Source organism: Macrobrachium rosenbergii, chromosome 10 (genome assembly GCF_040412425.1).
Source record: "Macrobrachium rosenbergii isolate ZJJX-2024 chromosome 10, ASM4041242v1, whole genome shotgun sequence".
NCBI classification, from domain to species: domain Eukaryota; kingdom Metazoa; phylum Arthropoda; class Malacostraca; order Decapoda; family Palaemonidae; genus Macrobrachium; species Macrobrachium rosenbergii.
This window is the reverse complement of record NC_089750.1, coordinates 75,759,707-75,767,206: the sequence shown is the minus strand read 5'-3', so window position 1 is coordinate 75,767,206 and position 7,500 is coordinate 75,759,707. Positions and strand designations below refer to the sequence as shown.

General features: G+C 35.8%; 1 long non-coding RNA gene across 1 annotated transcript in view; it reads left to right on the top strand.

Moving 5' to 3' along the window:
- Positions 1 to 7,500, top strand: part of LOC136842914 (uncharacterized) — a 196,133-nt gene that overhangs the window by 248 nt on the left and 188,385 nt on the right. Inside the window, exon 1 of the long non-coding RNA XR_010854375.1 lies at positions 1 to 482. This exon is cut by the window's left edge and continues 248 nt beyond it. This is a non-coding gene — a long non-coding RNA (uncharacterized lncRNA). The remainder of the gene's footprint in view (positions 483 to 7,500) is intronic.

Genomic DNA, 7,500 nt, shown 5'->3' with positions numbered 1-7,500 from the left:
AGTGCACCTCCGGCAACACACTGTAGTCATTACCGAAGGTTCTTTGCGGCGTCCCTAAGGCTCCTAGCTGCAACCCTTGTCATTTCTTTGGCTGTACCTAAGTTCATTTTCTCTTTCTAACTACAAAAGTTTCCCTTCTGTTACACCTTTCAAACCCCCCTTTCTCTCAATTTCCCTTTCAGCGCTGAATGACCTCATCAGGTCCCAGCGCTTGGCCTAAATTTTATCATATTCCATTCCTTCTCGATAGCACAAATATATCTCACGTCCTGAGGCTGAATTTTAATAATATTCACCAAAGATTTTAGGATGAGGTTGCTAGCTCAAGCTCTTTTTTTTTTTTTATTCCAGCTGGTACTGGTGAATGTTAACAGCTGCTAGGTGGGTTGAAGGCTGGGAGCAACCCGTGGTTCTAGCAAACGAGAGCCTAGGGTACTGCGACCCACTTTAGCTGATTACACACGCCTTCTAAAGGTTGAGAGGTAAGCCCACACTTATTATTATTATTATTATTATTATTATTATTATTATTATTATTATTATTATTATTATTATTATTATTATTATTATTATTGATATGAGTACTTGATATTTTTATTTTGATGCTCAAATACCTTCTCTTGTGTACGTAGTAGTATCAGAAATGATAACTGTTGTATTGACCTTAATAGTATATCATGTTGCTGACACACACACACACACACACACAAACACACACTTACACACACACAGTAATATACGATCCCACGACAACCAAATTATTCAGTATTCAGATTTGGGATAGAAAATGCATAACATACAATCTTAACTCACCATAGCAATCATAGCAAACTTATATAAAAGCATAATGACAACCAAGATTATTATAAACTAGCTTTTGTTAATATGGATCCCAGTTACCAGTTTTCTGTTTATTCATTTGTTAATTTGTTTTTTCTTTTTTTTATTTACCAAGTGATCTTTTTTTTCTGTTACATCTTTTTAATGGACACCATAATATTCTTTGGAAGCTTGAAATCCAGGTCAGTGGGCTTGTATGAATAGGGGTCATCTTCTGAATAATAATAATAATAATAATAATAATAATAATAATAATAATAATAATAATAACATCTTCTGTAGCTTCTTTCAAATGAACACTGTAAAAATCTTTGGAAGCTTGAATTTCAAGTCAGTGGCCCCTTTGGTGGGCTTGTTCCATATGAATAGGGTTCATCTTCTGAATAATAATAATAATAATAATAGGTTAATAATAATTTGAATAATAATAATAATAATAATAATAATAATAATAATAATAATAATAATAATAATAATAATAATAATTCTCGTAAGTTTAGTTTACTCAGAGTCAAAACAAAAATAAATAATGAGTAAATAAAAAAAAAATAGATAAATAACTAAATATACACTTTCCAAACACCCGCTTCCGAACTCCGAACCCCTTGCCTAAATCTTCAGGAACCAGCAGCCTAGTTTAGTTTTTTTAGGGGTAAATCCATTAGGATTTTTTTCCATTTTTTTTTAGGGGAAATCCATTAGAATTTTTTTTTTTTTTTTTTTTTTTTTTTGCCAGGCTCGGTAGCAGCCATTCCCCCTTTCATGACATCTCTCCTCTTATTTCTTCCTTGTAGACGTTCCAATCTTTGGAAAGGGAGGGGGCGGGGGTTGTAGGAGGGTTTAGCAGAGATGCCAATGAGTGTTTTTTTCCCCCCTGTATATTCTATTAAGTCCGTCGTGTTTTTCGTGCGTGTTAGGTTTTTCTGGGAAACATCGCAGAGAAGAAGGTGTTTCTTTCCATCGTGCCTCCCTTGCTGAGTTTGTAAACTCTCTCTGAGTTTGGCAAAATAGTTTTTTTTTTATTACAGTATTTGAATCTGTTTTGATTTTATCACCTCTTGTCAAAGTTATTATTATTATTATTATTATTATTATTATTATCATTATTATTATTATTATTATTATTATTATTATTATTATTATTATTATTATTATTATTATTATTATTTCCTGCCTCCCTTACTGAGTTTATAAACTCTCTGAGTTTGGCAAAATAGTTTTTTTTTATTACAGTCTTTGAATCTGTTTTGATTTTATCACTTCTGGTCAGATTTTTTATTATTATTATTATTATTATTATTATTATTATTATTATTATTATTATTATTATTATTATTATTATTATTATTATTATTATTATTATTTCCTGCCTTCCTCACTGAGTTTATAAACTCTCTGGGTTTTTTTTTATTAGAACCTTTGAATCTCTTTTGATTTTATCACTTCTGGTCAGATTTTTCATTATTATTATTATTATTATTACTATTATTATTATTATTATTATTATTATTATTATTATTATTATTATTATTATTATTATTATTATTATTATTATTACTCCGAAGATGGACCCTATTCATATGAATCAAGCCTACAAAAGGAGCCATTGACCTGAAATTGAAGCTTGCAAAGAATATTATGGTGTTCATTTGAAAGAAATCACCAAAGATATTATTATTATTATTATTATTATTATTATTATTATTATTATTATTATTATTATTATTATTATTATTATTATTATTATTATTATTCTGAAGACGAACCCTATTCATATGGAACAAGGCCACCACAGGGCCCACTGACTTGAAATTCAAGTTACCAAATTACCAAAGAATATTCAGGTGTTCATTAGAAAGAAATAACAGAAGGTAATAGGAAATATAGAAAGAAGAGATAAGCCATTAAAAAAATAAATAGCAAAATTAATAAACAGGTGAAAATGTAAAGAATGTCAATATTTGTTCACAGCACAATCTAGTTTTGAGTCACTTATCAGCCGCGTGAAGAAGTAAATGTTAGCCAAAGTGATTATGTTTTACTGTACCTCCGTGCATATTATTTCTTCCGTCATTTTTCCTGAGCCTACACCGTCCAAACTTCTTTACTCTCAATTTCCATTTCAGCGCTGAATGACCTCGTAGGCCCCAGCGCTTGGTCTTTCGCCTAAATTCTACATTCAATTCAATCAATTAAAAGGGAATTGATAATTGCCCGTCAGATCTTAAAGCGATATACCTGAATATTGTTAATATTTTCTTAATGTTTTCTTGATATATTCTTATCAAATGTACCCGAGTATCTTTATCATTTCCTTGATGATTCATCAATAAATTTATCAGTATATTTATCAGTAAATTTATTGATAAATTTATCAATAAATTTATCGCAGAGAGGAAGATAATTAACCCCACCATACCCTCACAGTACCGAGTGATGATTTATGATATATATATATATATATATATATATATATATATATATATATATATATATATATATATATATATATATATGACAATGACAATCGAGCCGGCTCTCAATCAATGTCCCAATGAGAGAGAGAGAGAGAGAGAGAGAGAGAGAGAGAGAGAGAGAGAGAGAGAGAGAGAGAGAGAGAGGGGTCCATAAACAATAAAGTAATTACAGGTGTCATCTCCAGGTGGACCCGAATTCGATATATATAGTCCCCCCCCCACGATCCATTAAACCTCCCCCCCATGGGGAAGGTATCTTTAAAATCTAAAGACCTGTACCCCGAAGAGGGGGGTGGGGGGGGGGGCTAGTGCCGTCAGTGCACCTCACGTGGTACACTGTAGGCATTACTTAAGAAAGCGTCTCTTCCTCATGCCCCGAGCTGCAACCCCTTTCGTTCCTTTGACTGTACCTCCGTTCATATTCTCTGTTTTCCATTCTGCTTTTCTCAACCCTCTCCTGACAATTCCTTCAACATTATTTTCAGCGCTGAATGACCTCATAGGTCCCAGCGCTTGGCCTTTGGCCCCAGTTCCAATTCATGTTTTCCTCCTGCGTCGAGGAATCACTGCAATCCCGCTAATAAAAAAATAGTATTAGTTGTACATTCAAATTAATCCCTGATTCCCTTTATCTGCCGAGAACAACCAGATTCGCTGAACCGAAGCCCCAGTATGGAATAAATGTTTTGCCTCGCGGTCGAACTTCTCCAAAATTCCAGCGGTCCTTTATTCCTCCTCACACCGTCGGACTGTGGAACAGTCTCCTTACTGAGGATGTTTGCAGTTGGAACCTCTTCAAAAGTTGAAGCGAGGATACAATGTATAGCTACCCTGAAACAATTCACCTTGTATTGTTGTGATTTATTTATATTTTCATCTATTTTTTATTGATTTATTAATTTATCTTTTTTTCTATAAAGTGACGTCTGTATCTTCTGTAATTTCTTTCAGATGAACACTGTAATATTCTTTGGAAGCTTGAATTTCAAGTCAGTGGACTCGTTCATTTCCTGAATAATAATAATAATAATAATAATAATAATAATAATAATAATAATAATAATAATAAGTGAACCGCTAATTTCAAACTTATCGTAGTGGAATAATTGAAGCCAGTTCCCATACATTAATATTATTAGACTTTCCATCTCCGGCGCCTCACCTATTTCCGACCCTCCATACACAAATATACAGGTAATCTTATTACGTCCGCCTCCATAAATACACGGGCGTGACGCCCACCTGTCACACGGCCGTCAAAAAGAGGAGAGACACAGGTCCGCCAAAAGACAGGTGAAACAAAATTAGCCCAGCGCAGTGCTCCAGCGACATTTTGTGTCCGCCCAAATATAACTTTGGGGGGAAAAAGCATATATATATATATATATATATATATATATATATATATATATATATATATATATATATATATATATATAGAGAGAGAGAGAGAGAGAGAGAGAGAGAGAGAGAGAGAGAGAGAGAGAGAGAGAGAGAGAGAGAGAGAGAGAGAGCGGCGTTAGGCCTTGCAGCCTTGCGTGGGTTCTTTATTTTTAGTCTGTGCTGAAAGAGGTAACGTATTTTGGGGTTTGGGGAATTTGGGGGGTTAGAGAGAGAGAGAGGGGGGGGGGAAGGGGTTATGAGGGGTTATAATCTATATTTGCTCTGCTCCAGCGCGGTTTGAAATGATATTAATAATACCAGGGCTGAAGAACAGTTAGAAACAAGTTATTTTTCTGTACTGCGTATAATCAAGGCCACCGAAGATAGATCTATCTTTCTGTGGTCTTGGTATAATGCTTTGTGAGTCGCGGCCCATGAAACTTTAACCACGGCCCGGTGGTGGCCTACTGTCCTATATCATTGCCAGACGCACGATTAAGGCTAACTTTAACCTTAAATAAAATAAAAACTACTGAGGCTAGAGGGCTGCAATTTGGTATGTTTGATGACTGGAGGGTGGATGATCGACATACCAATTTGCAGCCCTCTAGCCTCAGTAGTTTTTAAGTTTTGAGTGCGGACAGAAAAAGTGCGAACGGACAGACAAAGCCGGGATAATAGTTTTCTTTTACACACACACACACACACACACACACACACACACACACACACACACACACACACACACACAAACCCAATTCATCAATACATTAACCCATTGCTTCTTCTCGCCGGTTAGGAACTTCTAATCCACCGACTGGCGAATCGTGAGAGTCAATCACTTCTCTCTCTCTCTCTCTCTCTCTCTCTCTCTCTCTCTCTCTCTCTCTCTCTCTCTCTCTCTAATCGCTTTCCGCCCTTCCTTTCACCCCCTGGTGGGATGGGGGTGGTGTAATAGTGGTCGCCCCAGCGTCGTCCACTATAGTAAACTTCAGCATCTGGTCCCAACCAGGTCCAAAGACCTTAGGTCCCAAAATGCAAATGTGACTCGCCCTCTCAGGGAGATGGCGGAAGGACCTTTGTTTGTGTCTTGGTGTTGAACGAGATCTTGTCGCCAGATCGGAAACAGCCCAGAGGATAGGATTGGGCCGAGGGAAGACAGGATTAGGCCTAGGGAATAGACTACACCGAGCAAATACAGGATTAGGCCTAGGGAATACAGGGTTACCCAGAGGCTAGGATTAGGCCGAGGGAAGATAGGATTAGGCCGAGGGAATACAGGGTTACCCAGAGGCCAGGAGTAGGCTGAGGGAATACAGGGTTACCCAGAGGACAGGATTAGGCCGAGGGAATACAGGATTAGACCGAGAGAATTCAGGATTAGCCGGAGCACTACAGGATTAGGTCCAGAATACAGGATTAGGCAGAGGGAATACAGGATTAGACCGAGAACATACAGGATTAGGCCGAGGGAAGACATGATTAGGTCGAGGGAATACAGGATTAGACCGAGGGAATACAGGATTCGACCGAAAAAAATACAGGATTAGGCCGAGGAAAGACAGGATTAGGCCCAGGGAATACAGGATTAGACCCAGAATACAGGATCAGGCCCAGAATAGAGGATCAGGCAGAGGGAATACAGGACTAGACCGAGAGAATACAGGATTGGGCCGAGGGAATACTGTAGCAGCAAGTAAAGGGGGGCTACGTCGATTTTAGGCAGGACCGGGCTAGATCGAAGTAAGAACCGAAGATGGAGTCAACGTAAGTGGGTCCTGTTAATGGATTTCGTGAGTAAGTTGCTTTCTAAAGCTCTTTTAAAAACAGTTGCGAATCGCCTCCTGACTAGACAGCAATAAAACTATTATTATTATTATTATTATTTAGAAAACATACCCTATTCATATGGAACAATCCCACCAAAGGGGCCACTGACGTGAAATTCAAGCTTCCAAAGAATATTGTGGTGCTCATTTGAAAGAAGTAACTGAAGGTAACGGGAAATAGAGAAAGAAATCACTTATTAGAAAAAATAAATAAACGAATTAGTAAATAAATAAATAAATAAATAAATAAAAATATAAACATTATTAAAATACAAGGAGAATCGTACCAGGGTATTAATGCATTACATCTACGCTTGAACTTAATATTGAATATATGAAATTTCTAGACTGTCAAGGCAAGCACTGGGGGCATTTTCGGCCATTCAGAATTCAAGATTGTAAAAAAAAAAAGAGGAAATTAGAGAAGTTGGGCAGCAAGATAAAGAATCCTGAAAATATAGATGAAGACTGAACTGGGAGAAAACACCCACCGTTCCACTAGGAAGTAGAGAAACTGGACAGCAGGACTGAAGAAAGGAATGGTAATGGAGGTAAAGTAAAAGGCTATGAAGTGGATGCATCTTTAGTAAATGCATACAATGCACTGCGTGAGGTGCACTGACGCACTACCTCCCCTATGTGGGCAATTTAAATGCGATTAAAATGAATGAAATATTTTATAATTGAATCTTACAGTCTTCAAATTTTATTGCTTTTTCATTAAATAAGAAAGGAAATCATTTAATTTTATTATTGAATCGTACAATCTTCAAATTTTATTGTTTTTTTTTTATTAAATAAGAAGGAGATAATTTAATTTTATTATGGAATTTCACAATCTTCAAATTTTATCATTTTTTTAAATAAGAAAGTATACCATTTAATTTTATTATTGAATTTTACAGTCTTCAAACTTTATTATTTTTTTATTAAATAAGAAAGGAAATCATTTAATTTTATTATTGAATCTT